We start from the raw sequence: 17,259 nt of genomic DNA, 5'->3' as shown, positions 1-17,259 counted from the left end.
AACTCATCCAAACAACACCCCTGCACCCAGTACACAAACATCCAACCTTCTCTGCTCCCAGAAAGGCAGAACAGCTGGGAAAGTCAGGAGAAAACAAAGGCATCTGAGAGGAGGGAGAGCAGGGGAGTTTTTACTGACAATGCTCTATTCATAATCCATATTTAATTTGGGCTCAAAAGGACGCATTTACAATCTGCCAGGCTTTCAAGTCCCCGCCCTTAAGCGAGGCTCTGCAGCAGCAGAAATACCAAGATTTCTGCCTGTTGCAAAAGCAAGAGGCTGAGCTGGCCAGGTAAACAAAGGGGAATGAAACAGCAAAGGGCAGTGCGGAGCTGTGGGGAGGTCTCTAGTGGTGTGTCACGGGATGGGATGCACTTTCATTCAACATCTTCATTAATGATCTGGAAGAGGGCATCAGCAGCACACTGATTATCATCAGTGTGATGTTAGATTGGGACCTGTGGTTTGCACCAGAGGAAGGGACTCTGAGAGGACCGGGCAGGAAATGCAACCAGCTTGGAGAAGGCCAAAGGCACCTAGGAAAAGCATACAGCACCCACTAGGGAGGGATCCAGCTGTTTACATCCTGTCTGGAGCCACCCAGGGTATTCACCAATCAACCAGAAGGACAAATCTTTCCGTCAAGAAGGTGGCCCAAGGAGTTAGATACAGGCAAGCCGCAGCAGGAGCAGGAAGAGATCCAACATCGGAATGCAGGCAGGGGAGTATGGTGCAGTGGAGGAGAGGCCTGACATCCTCTCTCTCACAGCCTCCTTCCTCCTAGGAAGCACGCTCCTGAGAACATAAACCCATGATTTGTGTTGATTTGTTTTCAGCTGTACGCCCAGCACCTGGAATTATATGTGTGCAACAGAGCCATCCCTTGATAAGTATTTGTTAAATGAATTCGAAACAGAAAAAAGGAAGGCAGGTCACTGGGAGAAGGAAAGTGGAGGGGGGGGGCGTTGATCAGAGAGGGCGGGGCACAAGACAGCTTGACAAGGGGTGAATAGAATCAAAGTACATTGAGTACATGTATGAAAAGGTCGTAATAAAACAGTTATTATATGTAATTAATAGATACTACTAAAAGACATTTGGGGGCCCAGCAAGATGAAGAAAGTATGTGACATTAAACCTGGCGACCAGGGTTGGATACCTAGAACCTACGTGGTGAGAGAATCGACTTTGCAAGCTGTCCTCTGACCACCACCCCATGAATGAAGAAATAAATAAATAAATAGATAAATAAATAAATAGACATTAAAAAAATTTAAATCCAGGTGTGGTGGTCTGAGTTTGATGTGCACTCTTTTGATTAGCCATCATAGTACATCACAGGTACTCTAAGTATCTGCTCACATTGCTACCCTTTTACATATGATAAACAGAGACTGAGGAAAAGGTCCATCTGTGGCGGTGACAAGGGTCGTTAAGTCTACTCATTCTGACTTTGTGATCCCCGCGCCCCCCATACACACAGGCTTATTCTGCCTGCCATGCAGGCTGGGGGATGGGGGGAGTACAGGTTAGAGAGAGAGCAAAAAGGGAAAGTAAATAACCAGGTCAAGACAGCACAAAGCCTCCTCCAGCCTGCCCTCAGGGAGTCACACCCAGGCTCCTCCAGGAACCACGCCCAGGATGAAGCCCTTCCCTGTCTGGCGCCTGAGGGCAGGAGCTGTAGTCTTTAGTTCTGGATCTCACTTCTCAGGAAATACATGCTTTGGAGAGCACAGGCATCCCTCATTACTGACCTCGGTCTTTTTGTGCTCCTGGAAGGCTTGTCTTAGGGCTTCTGTTGCTGTGATAAAACACCATCATGACCAAAGCCAAACTGGGAAGGAAGAATTTACATCATCTTGCAGCTTGTGGTCCATCATCCAGGGAAGTCGGAGCAGGAACTCAAGGCAGGAACCTGGAGGCAGGAGCTGAAGAGAAGCCAAGGAGGGGTGCTGCTTACTGGCTTGCTCCACATGGCTTGTTCAGCCTGCTTTCTTATGGCACTCCAGACCACCAGCCTAGAGGTGGCCCCACCCAAAATGGGCTGGGCCTTCCCCCATCAATCACTCTAAGAAAATGCACTATGTGTCTGGCCACAGGCAGCACAGAGCTGACCACGTGACACTTTGAGCACTGAACCTCAGAGGTGACCGTGTCTTTCAGGAGTAATTTTGTTCACCTTAACTCTAAAACAAAATCCCACCATCCCGGGCAACGCTTTGCATGAAGCTACTGTGGTTCCTTGTCATTTTTGCTTTGGGTGAATTTTAAAACAATTGTTTGTTTTGTCTGGTACTTACTATGTTGTGAAATGACGTTCCCAGACCAAGGTTGATTGGCTGACCAGAACTTCTGTGATTGTGGAGAGTTGTAATGTGGCAGGCCCAGAACCTAATTATCTTGGGCTGTCTTTAGCTACCTTAATCCATTCATTACCCAACTCTGTGTCTGACCTAACGCTCTTTTGACTATCCTTTTGGAATGTTCTAACAGACCACTAACTTCCACTGACTAAGCATGTCATCAGCTAATATCTGAGGTCTACAGCAGAGGTTTCCCTGCCTACCTGATGTCCTCCACCAATGTATTTGAAGAGGCTCTGAATTTAGGCCTTTCCTCTATTCTGTTACTATACCACTGGCTGATCTACCTCTATGTGTGTGTTCCCAGCTGAACCATCCGAGTTCCTTCCAACCTAGAAATAAGGCTTATTTCACTAGATCCCTAAACCATGCATTCTGGGGTGTTTTCCCTGACAGTTGCATAGTGCTGGGCTGGAGGGAATAATTTGCCTTTTATCTTTGATAACATCATTATGACCAGGGAGTGTTTTCAATGCTTAATGGCCTTCCCTACCATTAAGACATCTAGCTCTCTGGAATCATAAGCCAAAACAGGTTCTTCCTTAAGTTGCTCATGGCCATGGTGTTTCATCAAAACAGGAAAGCAGCAAATACACTCCCCTGATTATAATGGTGATGTCAAAGATTAGAGGTACTTGACTTCTCCAGCCCTGAAGTATGCAGCTGTCAAGGAAAACACCCCAGAATGCATAATCTAGGGTTCCAATGAAATAAACCTCATTCTTAGGTGGGAAGGAACCTTACTGGCTCAGCTGGGAAGACACACACATACAGGTTGATGACCCAGGGTCTTGAGTATCACCCTCCCCCATGCCTGTCAGTGTGCAGGACAAACCTGAGACATGGCGGGTGTGAGGACACAGGGATACAGCACATAAAGCTACTCTGGAATACACATCTTCTACCTAGCATACAGAAGCCTGCGATGTTCAGAAGAACATGAAAAACAGAGCTGCAAGGAAGAAAGGAGATGTTTGGGGGAAACGGCCATTTGCTACTCCAGCTGGTTTTATCTTTGGTGATTGTGTTCATTCAACTCGCAAGTATCTAGAAAAATGGACAGAGATAGTTTAGCGTTACATGTCCCTCTCAGCAGGGGAACATTTAGTTAAAAAAAAACAAATTCATGCCAACCCAGTTCCAGGCAGTGGAAATAAAACTCAAGACTGGGCAGCCTACTGTAGTTGGAGTTTTAAAGCAGCTCAAGAAAATAAAGGATGAACTTGCTAATTTATGAAAAAATAGTGTTTTAGAAACCATCTCTAAATTAAAAGGAGATGTTAAAAATTAATAAGAAAATTCTAGAGGTTGCGTCAAAACTAGAGATAAATTCCAGACTATACGTGTTCTCAATCCCTTCCCATCATCTTCCCTGTCTGACCTTGCCCCTCCCTCTTCCATCTTTATCTCTAAGCAGAACAAAATCCTGTATCAGAGGAAAAGATCATTGTGGTCTGTTTTAGAACAAAATCTAAAGGGAGGAGAGATCCTATATGAATATTTCATATATTTTGAAGCTTCCATTTGTAAGGGCATCTGCCTCTGCTGATGAGTGTTTTTTGAAATATTTATTTTTATTAATTATTTGTATGTGTGTGCATGGGAGTGTGTGTGCAGGTGCCCACAGATGCCAGAAGAGGGCATCAGATCCCTCTGAGCCGAAGTTACAGGTATTGGTGAGCTACAGGATAGGATGCCGGGATTATGAAGGAGCATCAAGTTCTCTTCACCACTGAGCCATTTCTCCAGGCCCCTGATTAGCTCTTAAACAGGGAAATGTAGTAACCTAAATCTGCACAACAAGCTTCATTTAATCTTCGTACTTTTGCTGGGTCTTTCTTACATCAAAAACATACAGAGATGTAAAGTTCACGTTTTTGTTTTAACTGAAATGCAAGCACACTCTGAGTTAATGTAATTGCGTTATATGTGTTCAAGATAATTGTTTTTTATGTATCATTTTTAGTCTAAAACAGCATGGGGCAAAACTCACTCTGCCCTTGAAATTCATGAAAATAACAGAATAGAAAAACATAAAGCCACTTTGTTTCATATTTTATTGCACACTAAAATTAAAATTCTCAGACTGACTAATTTAAGAGGTATGCATGCAGGAGCTGGAGAGATAGCTCTGCAGTTAACAACAGCACTGGCTGCTCTTCCAGAGGACCTGGGTTCAAGTCCCAGCACCCACATGGCAGCTCACAACTGTCTGTAACTTTAGTTCCCAGGGTCCCACACCTTCATACACGCAGGCAAAACACCAGTGCACGTGTACCTCCTGCCTACCTACCTCCTGCCTACCTACCTCCTGCCTACGTGGTGATCAAGCACTTCCAGTGTAGTTGGGTCAAACAAACTTGTTTAGGAGAGTGAAAACATATGGCTTGTTATCTCCCATAAATAACAGCCTCCAGCATTTCAGGAACTATCTGTGCTTGGGCAAGCCACATGTTTTCACGCTCCTAAACAAGTTTATTTGACCCAGCTGCTCTGGACGTGCTTGATCACCATGTAGGCAAGAGGTATGTAGGCAGGAGGCACACAGGCAGGAAATACATCAGGATGTAAACTTGCCCTTGATTGGAGATAGGTGGAGGTACACAGGCAAGAAATACGTCAGGATGTAAACTTGCCCCTGATTGGATGTAAGTGGAGGTACATAGGCAGGAAATACATGAGGATGTATGCTTGCTCTTGATTGGACCTGATGGGAAATGCAGTGAATTGTGGGTTTGCCTCTTTTAAACCCCTACAAAATGTGACTCATGACCATTTCCCAGGAAGCCCAGGATGGTCCTGGCCAGAGGCCATCCTCCTGGTCAGTATTTAAGTAAAGCTTGCTTCAAATTTGGCTCAAAATTGTGGTGATGGTTTTATCCTTGACTGGTGGGATTTACAGCTGCTTTTAACAGGACTCAGGTGTGGAAGTCTAGGAAGTTCCAGGCCGGGCAGTCTCACAGTGAGACCCTGTCCCAATAAATAAATAAATAGCTATGTTTCTTGACTAAATGGTATTCGAGGGCTTGAGAGATGGCTCAGTGGGTAAAGGTACTGGTTGCCGACCTGAGTTCAATCTAGGGACCCACACAGTGGAAAGAGAAAACCAAGTCTTGCAATCTGCCCTTTGACCTCTCCATATGCTCCCACCCTCAAACATTCACCAAGTAGATAAAGGTTTATTTACATTTTAGTGAGTATTTAAGGTGTGCTAGGTTATGAGTGACTAGGATTAAGAAAAATTAAACAATATTTACATTTTGTCAATAAAAAGTAAACGGACAACCTTACAAAGTAACTTTCTGGGGTCCTGCTTCCCTTTCTAAATATAAAATAAAAATGAGATTTGGCTACACCCACCAAAACTTATCGAATCCTGATTTCTCTCAATTATGATTCCTTTTTAAAAAGATATTTGTTTATTTATTAATTTATTTTTTTTGGTTTTGGATACAGGGTTTCTCTGTGTAGCCCTGGCTGTCCTGGGGCTCTCTCTGTAGACCAGGCTGGCCTCAAACTCACAGAGATCTGCTTGCTTCTGCCTCCCGAATGTTGGGATTAAAGTTGTGTGCCACCAAAAACTCTAACTACATCTAGCCTATTAGAAGTGTACTAACATAATACACTTCTTAAGCCAGTCATAGTCAGGATTACCTAACTGCTTTTAGAATTCCTTTAGCTTTGTATAAAAGGAGCCTGTGAGCTTCTCTTGCAGTCACCATTTTGCCTTTGTGTCAGATGTGCAGTCCCAGCATGCTGGAACTTTTTATTCTTGAGAATTAAATGCTCTTGTTGATTGCAAAAAAAAAAAAAAAAAGTTGTGTGCCACCATCACCCAGCAATTTATTTTTATTTTGTGTGTATGAATATTTCTCCTGAATGTATGTCTGTGTACCACTTGCATACCTAGTGCTTAAGGAGACCGGAACACTACGTGGATCCCCTGGAATTGGAGTTACAGACGATTGTGAGCCACTGTGTGGGTACTGGGAATCGAACCCTGGTTCTCTGGAAGAACAGTCAGCACTATTAACTGAGGTAATACCTGGTACCAAGGAAAAGACGTTCTTGTCAGATGGGGTTTAAAGTGGCACAGTAGTGTTATCTGATTTCTGCCATCTATTTCCCCAAATTCAAATCTAGTACAATTCTAAAACAACAGGGTGAATGAAATTATCAGTTCTAAATGACGTTCACAATCATTTAGCTATTGAAGAACAATCTTTCCTGGAGAAAATTGAAATTAGAAGGTAGTTTAATTGTTTTAAGTTATCCAAATGTAAATAAAACATGGATAAAGCACAAATCACTACAGACATGGGAAGCATAGTCCAGGTAAACAACAGAATTGCTGTTTGGTGAAGATATTTGTTTTCCTCCAAATGCTGTCTTTTCATCTGTAGGCCACACTGTCTTGATTGTTTCCTAATGTTCCTGTATATTTAAATGTCACATGTAAATGTCAGTTCAGATAAACAGGGCAGAGGGAAAACCCAGATCATGATGGCTGATCATTTAAAGTGATCCAGGGATTTCTTCCTTAATGACTTTGCCAACTATTTCTCTCCTGAAGACTGGCTTCCTGCCCCCTCAACCTCATCTTTATCAGATCCTAGAGTTGAACGTTCTTAGTACCATGGGACATAAGTCAGTATTTGGCCTCCACTTGCATTGGATGTGATGCTTGGCCAGTGGAGGTAACTGTGAATTGAAGTTTCGAGAAAAATAATTAAGCAGGTACTAAAGATTCCACAAGGCTATTGACTGAGTAGACCTGTGATTGTGGAGCACTGGAATATCACAGGTCCAGCTCAAATCATCTTGAGCTATTTTTATCTCTTTTAATAGCCCATTTATTACCCCAAATTTGTGCCTGACCTAATAACCGCTTTGATTTTTGGAGCATGCTGACAGATCATTAGTTTCCACCAAATCCAGAGCTACGAATGTCATTGGAAACATCTGAGGCTTATAGCAGAAGTTTCCCTGCTTTGCTGTATCCTGATATTTCCCCCACTTTAAAAATGCTTTGAGTGGTTGGAGAGATGGCTTAGAGGTTTAGAGCACTGGCTGTTCTTCCAGGGGTCCTGAGTTCAATTCCCAGCACTCACATGGCAGCTCACAACTGTCTATAATGGGATCTGATGCCCTCTCCTAACGTGCAGTGTGCATGCAGACAAAGCACCCATATACATAAAATACAAAAATAAGTAAATCTTTTTACAAAGTGCCTGCTTTATGACTTTTTTTTTATTCTGCTGCTAAAGAAAACTTCAAGAAACTATTACTACACTGGGAGAGAGTATTTGAGGCAACCTGAATCCATGTTCCCAGGCCACGATCCCACATATTTGACTTCAGAATGAGCCATCTCTTACTTCCTTTGAGGTGAATGCTGTGTGTGTCTATATGTGTATGCACGTGTACATCCCATGCATAGTGGGTACTTGTTCCACCTATGACCTTGAAATACCAGCCCCAAGGGCATGGCCTTGGGTCTAGCTTAAGCTGAGGGGCCCATATGGCTGGTTCTCTCTCTCCATTGTGGGTTTGGATGGTATGGACTGACTCAGGTGGCAGGAGCAGCCCCCCTCAGTTGCTGGATGAAGCCTCTCTGATGACAACTGGGCTAGGCATTGATCTATAAGTATGGCAGAATATCATTAGGAATCATTTCACTGACTCTTTCTTTTTCTCCTTCTTCTTCTTCTTCTTCTTCTTCTTCTTCTTCTTCTTCTTCTTCTTCTTCTTCTTCTTCTTCTTCTTCTTCTTCTTCTTCTAGTGTTTGGTTCTATCCTGGGTCTGTGGGCTGTCCAGCTTCCGGTTCCTGCCAACCAGGCAGTGACAGGTGTGGGCCTTAAGTTGGACCAGACATTGATTAGATACTCCCACAACTCTGTGCCACCATCACCCCAGCTCATCTTGCAGGCAGGACAGGTTGTAGGTCTTTTGAGGCTGGGTTGATGTCCCAGTCCCACTGCTGGGAGCCTTGCCTGGTTACAGAAGATGCATGGTTCAGGCTCTGTATCCCCCATTACTAGAAGGCTTCACTAGGGTCACTCTCATAGATTCCAAGGAGTTTCCACTGCATTAGGTTTCTATATCAGATATAGTGAGATATCCAAGGGAGTCTGCTTAGGGGTTATTTGGAGTTTATTAGAACATAAATTGGAGAAAACAACTCACTAAACAGAATAGGCAAATTGTCACAGAGTCCTGGAAGGTTGAGGTCCTGTCCCTCACTGCTCCTACCACCTGAGTCACTTCACAGCATCCAAACCCGTGAGGGAGAGAGAGAGCCAGGTATACCTGCCCCTCTGCTTAAGCTAGCCCCGAGGCTACGCCCTAGGGGCTGGTACTTCAAGGTCATAGGTGGTACAGGTACCCACTATATCTCCCCTTTTTGTCTAAATAAGAAAGTTCTAACCTAATACAAAACTATATACAATTGGAACGATTGTCAAGTATTGTCCAGGAGAGAGGAACAGTAATAGCATGAACAAAATGGAAAGACAACCAACAAGAACAATATCAAACAAGAAACACATACTAAATGTTCAGAAATGTCCAGCCCATAGGTAAATGGCAAGTTACAGAGATTACCCCAATATCTGTCCTATCCTGAAGAATCTAACTTTAGTACCTAAAATGTTCTTAGCTAAAGACAAGAAGATTATAACTGTAACTATCTAGTCTTCAACCCCATCAAAGGCCTGAGAAGGAAAATAATGTTACCTGAGGAAGCAGGAAGTGCAAGCAAGCAGCTTCCAAAAATTTCAAGAATTGACAGAGACAACTGGTAGCCTGGACAGTCACCTAATGTTTCTCAGCACTGTTAGGGGCATCCATTTTGGCTACAGGCCTAGAATATCTGACAGACCATTTTTAGAAGCAGGAATTTTGAAAGACTGTCTTACCTTGTCTTGGCAAGTTTCAGCAGTTGCTTTTCCTCGTGTCTTGCTTGTCCAGAAAGGACAGCGTGCATACTGCCAGCAGACGAGGCAAGGGCAGTTCTTTGCCCAGCTACCACACTGGGAGAGTATTTGAGGCAACCTGAATCCATGTTCCCAGGCCATGGTCACTCATATTTGACTCTAGAATGAATCATCTCTTACTTCCTTTGAGGTGAACACTGTGTGTGTCTGCACGTGCACATACCCATGTCATGTATGTGGGTGGCATGTATGTGGAAGTCAGAGGACTTTTGAGTGTTAGCTTTCTCATTCTACTGTGTGGATCCTGGGGATTGAACTCAGATCATCAGGGTTGGCAGCAAGTGCCTTTATCTACTGAGCCATCTTATTTGCCTTTTTTTCTATTTTTTTAAAGAATTATATTGTTAGTCCATAGACCTAGAGAGGCTAAGGAACAATGAGGGCTCAAGGGGAAGATCTTCCCAGGAAGATCTCCCTGGGAAGGGGAAATAGAATAGATTTTGTGGGTGGACTCGGGGCAGGTGGGGATGGGAACAGGAGGGAGAGAGTATTGGGAGTGATGATTGGAATTGGGAGACAATTGCAGGATGATGTAGAAACCTAATGCAGTGGAAACTCCCTGGAATCTATGAGAGTGACCCTAGTGAAGCCTTCTAGTAATGGGGGATACAGAGCCTGAACCATGCATCTTCTGTAACCAGGCAAGGCTCCCAGCAGTGGGACTGGGACATCAACCCAGCCTCAAAAGACCTACAACCTGTCCTGCCTGCAAGATGAGCTGGGATCGTGGTGGCACAGAGCTGTGGGAGTATCTAACCAATGTCTGGTCCAACTTAAGGCCCACACCTGTCACTGCCTGGTTGGCGGGAACCATAAGCTGGACAGCCCACAGACCCAGGATAGAACCAAACACTACTGCCAAAAGAAGAAGGAGGAGGAGGAGGAGGAGGAGGAGGAGGAGGAGGAGGAGGAGAAAAGAGAAAGAAAGAAGTCAGTGAAATGATTCCTAATGATATTCTGCCATACTCATAGATCAATGCCTAGCCCAGTTGTCATCAGAGAGGCTTCATCCAGCAACTGACAGGAGCAGATGCACAAACCCACATCCAAACACTAGGTGGAGCCAGGAGAACCCCACAGAAGAGGGGGAGAAAGATTATGAAAGCCAGAGGGTTTGAAGACACCACAAGAACATGGCCCACAGAATCAATTAATCAGGGTTCATTAAGACCAAAGTAATAATGGTGGAGCCCGCATGGGTCTGTGTTAGGCCCTCTGCATATACATTATAGTTTTGCAGCTTGGTGTTCTTGTAGGACTCCTAACAGTGGGGGTGGGGTGTCTCTGACTCTTTTGCCTGCTCTTGGGATCCTTTTCCTCCTACTGGATTGCCTCGTCCAGCCTTGATATGAGGGTTTGTGCCCAGTCTTATTGTAACATGTGATGAGCCATGTTCGGTTGATAAGCCTGGGAGGGCTGCTTTTTTTTTAAGGGAAACTGAGGAGGAGTGGACCTAAGGGAGAGGGGAAGTGGAAGGAAGGACTTTGGGGAGTGGAGGGGAGACATTATTTTGTTTTTTAATTACATGTTTACGTGTGTCTCTGTGTACTAGCATGCACAGGTGCCCATGGAACAGCAGAAGACAGCTGGATCCTCTGGAGCTGGAATTACAGATAGTTGTGAGCTGCCCGATGTGGGTGTTGGGAACTGAGCTCAAGTCCTTGGAGAGAGCTGTTAACCACTGAGCCATCTCTCCAGCCCCACTCTTTCTAACTTTTAATAAAGATTATCTAGGCTTTGATTTAAAGAATCAATATAGAAGTGCTTCAGAGGACAATGGGAAGGCATAGCTCCTGGTAATCCTCATTCTGATCTCCTCTAGGGACCACTAAGGCTAATCCTTTCCCCAAGGTTGGTGCCCAGCTAATGAATGCTTGGGCATTAGACAGAGGAAGACCCAAGGCTGGCTTAAAAGGGGCCAAAGGTTGCTCTCAGTAAATCCAGAAAGGCACTTTCTAATGTCTTCTCCAAGTAGAATAGACAAGCTTAGTGCTGTGCCTCTGATGTGGGTGTCACCTTTAGCAGTAATGTAGACAACAGACAGGACATAATGCAGGGCTTCCACCCTGGGCAAAATGCCCCTCAATGAGGAGGTCCCTTTGCCCCATGGGCTAAGAAATGCCATGTGCTGAATATCCTTTTTTGGAGAGCCACACACCCATTCTGTTCAAGGCTCCCAGTCTTCTGGTAAACAAACTGGCTAAATGTCACTCAAGCTAGTACTTCCCAAATAAAGCCTAAAAGCTTTATTTTCAGCAACACTATCATCCCGGGAACTCTGTGTTCCAGAGCATAGACTTCCAAAAATGCCCACCATAAATATAACTAACTCAGCTATAGCATGACTTGCTGCCTGCTTGAATGACCTGAGCCTGGGGGCCTCCAAACCAAAAATACCTTCCTCCCAAGTTCCCCTTTGGCAGTGAGTTCTACAGTTTCTTGCTCTAAAGCCCTTCTAAGGGATATGTAGTTATAATGGGGTTAGGCATTATGTCAGCTAGAAGGAATAACTCATTAGCTAGCTAAACATTAGCAATAATTAGTTTATCTAAATAGCCACTTACCACCCATTGATTCCGAATGGAGAATGAGTCCCCAAGGAATGGCCTCCATGAGCAGAGTGGGATAAAAAGGGTCTTGGGCACAGAATGCTGGCTTGGCCTGTGCAGTTGTTTAGTGGATTAATATGATTCCAACCTTTGCTCTAGTAATGACCCCTTGTCTTTCTTCACTTCTCTGTATCCTCAGTTTTAAAAAACATTGTCTGCTATGGATATCGCTCTGTATGCTGTGAATGTGTTGCTCTGATTGGTTAATAAATAAAGTGCTGATTGGCCAGTAGCCAGGCAGGAAGTATAGGCGGGACAAAGAGAGAGGAGAATGCTGGGAACAGGAAGGCTGAGTCAGGAGATGCTGCCAGCCACCACTATGAGAAGCAAGATGTAAAGGTACTGGTAAGCCATGAGCCACACAGCAAGGTATAGATTTATAGAAATGAGTTAATTTAAGATATAAGATCTAACTAGGAAGAAGCCTGAGCCATTAGGCCATACAGTTTTAATTCATATAAGTCTCTTTGTGTTTATTTGGGTCTGAGTGGCTGTGGGCCCGGGCAGGACTGGAGAAAATTCCAGCTACAATTGTCTTTCTTGCTGACTGGAAATATGGTTCAGTGGGTAAGAGTACTTGTTGCTTCACAAGCACAGGCCTGAGTTCAAATTCCCAGTGCCCACTAAAAAAGACAGATATGGCCACATGCTTTCCTATAACCCTGGTACTGGCGGAGGAGGAGGAAGGGAAGCAGAGGCAGGAGGATTGCCGGGACTTGCTGGCCAACAGCCTACCTCTAGGTCCAGTGAAAGATCCTGTCTAAACAGAGTAAGGCAGAAACTAACAGACCAGAACACCTGATGTCCTTCCTTTAGCCTCTGTACATGTTCTGGTGTGGACATATGTGCATATATATCACGCACACACAAAGAAAGCGTGGTCTCTCAGCTCTGTTTGTAGCCTTTCTCCCATCTGTGTCCACCTGTCCTTCACCATTGTCAGACAACGCTTCCCCCTATTCCAGCCATTGGCATTCTGGAAAGAGCCTCCATGATCTTCTGAAATTCCTTTTTTTTTTTTTGTTCGTAATGGTTAGCTTAAGAGTGGGTCCTGGGCAGGGCGGTGGTGGCGCACGCCTTTAATCCCAGCACTTGGGAGGCAGAGCCAGGCGGATCTCTGTGAGTTCAAGGCCAGTCTGGTCTACAGAGTGAGATCCAGGACAGGCACCAAAACTACGGAGAAACCCTGTCTCAGGAAAAAAAAAAAAAAAAAAAAGAGTGGGTCCTGGACCAACCTCAGTCATCAAGAACTTCCCTGGAAGTTTTAGCATTGGTATTAGAGTGAGCAAGTCCAGTCCAGGACAAGGAGGGTTATGGGAGGAGGTGTTTACCAAAACTGTTGGTTTTGAATCTGAAAGCTGCCAGCAGCCATTTGTCCAAACACAAGGAGAAAGCTTTAATTAGAATGTGTTCTCCAAAGTTCATAGGCTGGGAACTTTATCCCCAAATGGTTATGTTAGGAGGTGGGAACTTGAGAGACACCACACTTAGCATTAGATTAATGCCATTATTAAAAAGAGTGAATGCCTCATTTTAAAAAAAAAAAAAGTGGTTTTTTTGTTTTGTTTTGTTTTTTGTTTTTTTTTGGGGGGGAGGGGGTTGGCTGGAGAGATGGCTCAGTGGTTAAGAGCACCGACTGTTCTTCCAGAGGACCCAGGTTCAATTCCCAGCACCCACATGGCAGCTCAAAACTGTAACTCCAATTCTAGGGGATCTGACTCCCTCACACAGACATACATGTAGGCAAAACACCAATACACATAAAATAAAATAAAGAAATATTTTTTTAAAAGATGGGTTTGTTTTCTCTCTCTCTCTCTCTCTCTCTCTCTCTCTCTCTCTCTCTCTCTCTCTCTCTCTCTCGTTCTTCAGCCATAGGATATCTTCTACCATTGGATAATATCACAAGAAGCAAGAAGGCTCCCACCAGATGGAACCCTTCCCAAATCTGGAATGTTGTTCATCATGACTTCCCATTCTGCGGTATTATGCTACAACAGCATAAGTCTTTGACCATAACTACTGACGTTCGAGGTGAGGTTCAGGGAGGCTGTCCTATGTCACAAAGGACAGTGTGTTAGTTACTTTTCTGTCACTGTCGTAAAACACCATGACCAAGACAATTATAGAAGGAAGAGTTTGTGTGGGCTTATGATTCCAGAGGGATAAGGGCCCACTGTGGCAGGGAAGTGTGGCCGAAAATCGTATTGCAACCAGAGCAGGAAACTGAGAAATTACCATCTCAACCACAAACAGGAAGCAGAGAGAGTAAACTGGAAGTTGAGTATGGCTATGAAATCTCACACACACATACCCATCCCCCAGTGATATACTTCCTCCAGGAAGGGCACACCTCCTCAACCTCCCCAAAAACCACAAACTACTGGAGACCAAATGTTCAAATGCAGGAGCCTATGGGGTGGAGCATTTCTCATTTAAATCACCACAGATGGTTAGCCTTGTCTTTGGCCTCTGTGCGCTTGAGGCCAAGAGCCTCCTCCCCTCCGGTTGCGACAAACACAAATCTCTCCAAATGCTGTCAGTGCCTAGGAAAGGGGCCAAAAATCCCTCCCCATCGCCAGGTGAGGAGTCCTAGTCTACACTAGGGCTAGACAGGGGAGGAGAGAGTGTCCTGGTGTCATTTAAGGCCTTGGTGCTAGCTGTCCCTGAGGCTGAGCACACTTCAGTCTTCCAGTGGATTGATTTCATGAGCCAATTAGCTCTACTGCTTTCCTCTAAGCCGGTTGAAGTTAAATTTCTTAGTTGCTCACAAGAGTACTCTGTTAATCTATAATTTCCATTAGGATTTCTGACGAATTGCAAATAGCTCACCTTCTGCTTGGCGCCTCTTCCCCTCCCGATCCCTCAGCAGGTCCACGATTACCTGTGTAGACCCCGTGAGCCAATTTCCTGTCCTGCAAGAGAACCGTGAGGCATTGAATGGAGACTGGGGAAGCTGAGCTGAGTCTGGAGAGCTGTCTAGTGAGCGGGCTCTCCCTCCCCACTTCCCCTCCCCCTCCCCCACCGGGGCAAACCACAAAGAGCAAGCAGCTGTTTTCCTGCCAAGCATCGGAAGCTGATGGTACACAAATCAGTGTTCTCTGGTTTTGTTTTGCTTTTTTTTTTAAATGGGCTTTGTTTTATTTTGAAGACAAAGTCTTACTATGTAGCCCAGATTGGCTCCATACTTAATATGTAACCTAGGACGGCCTTGCATTCTGAGTCCTCCCGATCTGTGTCGTGAGTGGGCTGAGAGCACAGCTGTGTACTGCTGGTCCTGATTGAAGGGGACGTGGGGTAACTGGGAAAGGGGAAAATGGTTTTTTCTTAATGGTGGTGACAGACTAAGGAATAAATGAAACAGAAAATTGATGTTTCAAGGTCACAAGAAGACTATTTGAACATATATATATACACATATATACATATATATATACATATACATATGTATATATATATATATGTATGTGTATATATATAGTGATTTTTACCCCCAGGAGCCATTGCCTTTGCAATATCTGGAAACCTCTCTCTCTCTCTCTCTCTCTCTCTCTCACACACACACACACACACACACACACACACACACACACACACACACACACACACACAGAGCAGCAGCACTCAGTGCCTTGCAAGGAAAGCTTTCCTAGCTCAACTTCTTCAGACCTTTAGAGTTGGAGCTGGTGGCCTAGGGCAGGGCCCTCAGACTGGATCCACCAGGTCAGCCGTGAGGTTCACAAAGCAGAGCAAAACTGGGATACTTCCATGCCAGCAGGTGAGCAGGTTTCCTCCCGAGCCTCTGCTAATCCATCTCCTCCTTGCACCACCCTGGAGAGCCTGCTGCTCCAGGAACTAAAGGGTTAGTGCTTTATGTGAGGCAGCCCTATAACCCTGCTTCGGAGCAAGCACGCTGCTTCTTTTCTGACTGGCTAGTGCTGGTCCTTGGCTGGTTAGTAAGTGTCCTGAGTATCACACCTGTAAAGAGAAGCCAACTCCTGAGGGAAGGGTGGGGAGGATGTTGAGGACGAGGCTGTTTTAATCCTGCTCTGGAGTGGTTCCACCTTGCTTCAATTCCTTCCGGGTATGTTCATTCTAGAAGCACTTTGGGTATGTACTCCTCAGTGAAGCAGCCTCAGGATGTTGGCTTATGTCCTGACTTAGAGTAAGCTCACCCAACTCCTTGTCCACATCCAGGCTTTGCTGTGACTCACTGGGCCACCAGGGCCACATGTGTACCAGGGGACTCATGCAATCAAGTACAGCTAAATTTAGACCAGAGAGGGGATGTTATAGCTATTTCCTTGCGTTGCTCTTACTCTGCCTAATTTAGGCAAAGCAGAGCTTTGCCAGTATCCCTCCTTAATTCAACGGATGTTTAGGTCAAGGAGAAATGAACCAACCATTTTAAATCCACTGCTCTTGAGAAGGCAGAGGAGGTGGCTGTGGATAATGGTGAGCAAAGTTCACTTGGACCAAAATAGAAGACAGACCAGAAAATGACCCTTCCATAAATACCTTCTCTCCTTCCTGAATCTTGCACACTATGGCCCTGTCCCTCTGCTGTCCTGTGCTCTATTAAAGCAGGATCTTGTGTTCATTTCACAGTCAACCATTAGCTGATAAGGCTTAACAACTCCCAGTAGGTATTTGCATTTTAATAGAGAATTGTTGAGAACTGAAAAGCTTGCAGGGTCCACAAGAACAAAGCAAAGAACTGGAGGCTTGTGGGGGTGATGTTTGGGAGAGCAGAAAGTTGAGCAGGTCATTCTCAAGTTTTGCCATGTTTATTTCATTCCCTCTCCAAGGGCCACCAATTGCCTGGACCCTCTGACACTCTGCCTCTTGTACTCTAGTTCAGTCCCCTCTCACAGGATGCATTTGCTGGCTGTGACTCATTTGCACATGTGCAGAAAGAAAATGTTGACTTTGATCAGAACTTTGAGCAGGGTGAAGAGGGTGAATTGGGAAATATATGGATGGGGAGCTTAAGTTGGGATATGGCAACCAAAATAGAAGAGGTAAGAACCAATAAGAAAAAAAATAGATGCATAGAGAATATAGAGATGGACGGCTAAGCCCCAAAAGAAAGGTCAATTGACTTTTAAAATAGGAATGTTGTTCTAGTTTGCTTTTCAGCTGCTGTGATAAACACCATGACCAAAAGCAACTTGGAGAGGACAAAGTTCATTTGGCTTATACATCCAGGCCAAAATCCCTAACTGAGGGAAGTTGGAGCATGAGCTAGGAGACAGGAACCAGGGAGAGAATCCTATTTGCTGGCTTGCTCTC

General features: G+C 44.8%; 1 long non-coding RNA gene across 1 annotated transcript; it reads right to left on the bottom strand.

Moving 5' to 3' along the window:
* Nucleotides 1–284: 284 nt before the first annotated feature.
* On the bottom strand, nt 285–14,949 carry LOC128108419 (uncharacterized). Its single transcript, XR_008217465.1, has 3 exons — nt 14,800–14,949; nt 1,755–1,928; nt 285–795 (listed from the first exon to the last, which is right to left on the bottom strand). It is a non-coding gene; the product is annotated as an uncharacterized LOC128108419 (long non-coding RNA).
* Between the last annotated feature and the right edge of the window lie 2,310 nt (nt 14,950–17,259).

Source organism: Peromyscus californicus, unplaced genomic scaffold (genome assembly GCF_007827085.1).
Source record: "Peromyscus californicus insignis strain IS unplaced genomic scaffold, ASM782708v3 Scaffold_13__1_contigs__length_99412109, whole genome shotgun sequence".
Classification (NCBI taxonomy): domain Eukaryota; kingdom Metazoa; phylum Chordata; class Mammalia; order Rodentia; family Cricetidae; genus Peromyscus; species Peromyscus californicus.
Note: the sequence above shows the minus strand (reverse complement) of the source record. Positions and strands in the feature narration are given on the sequence as shown.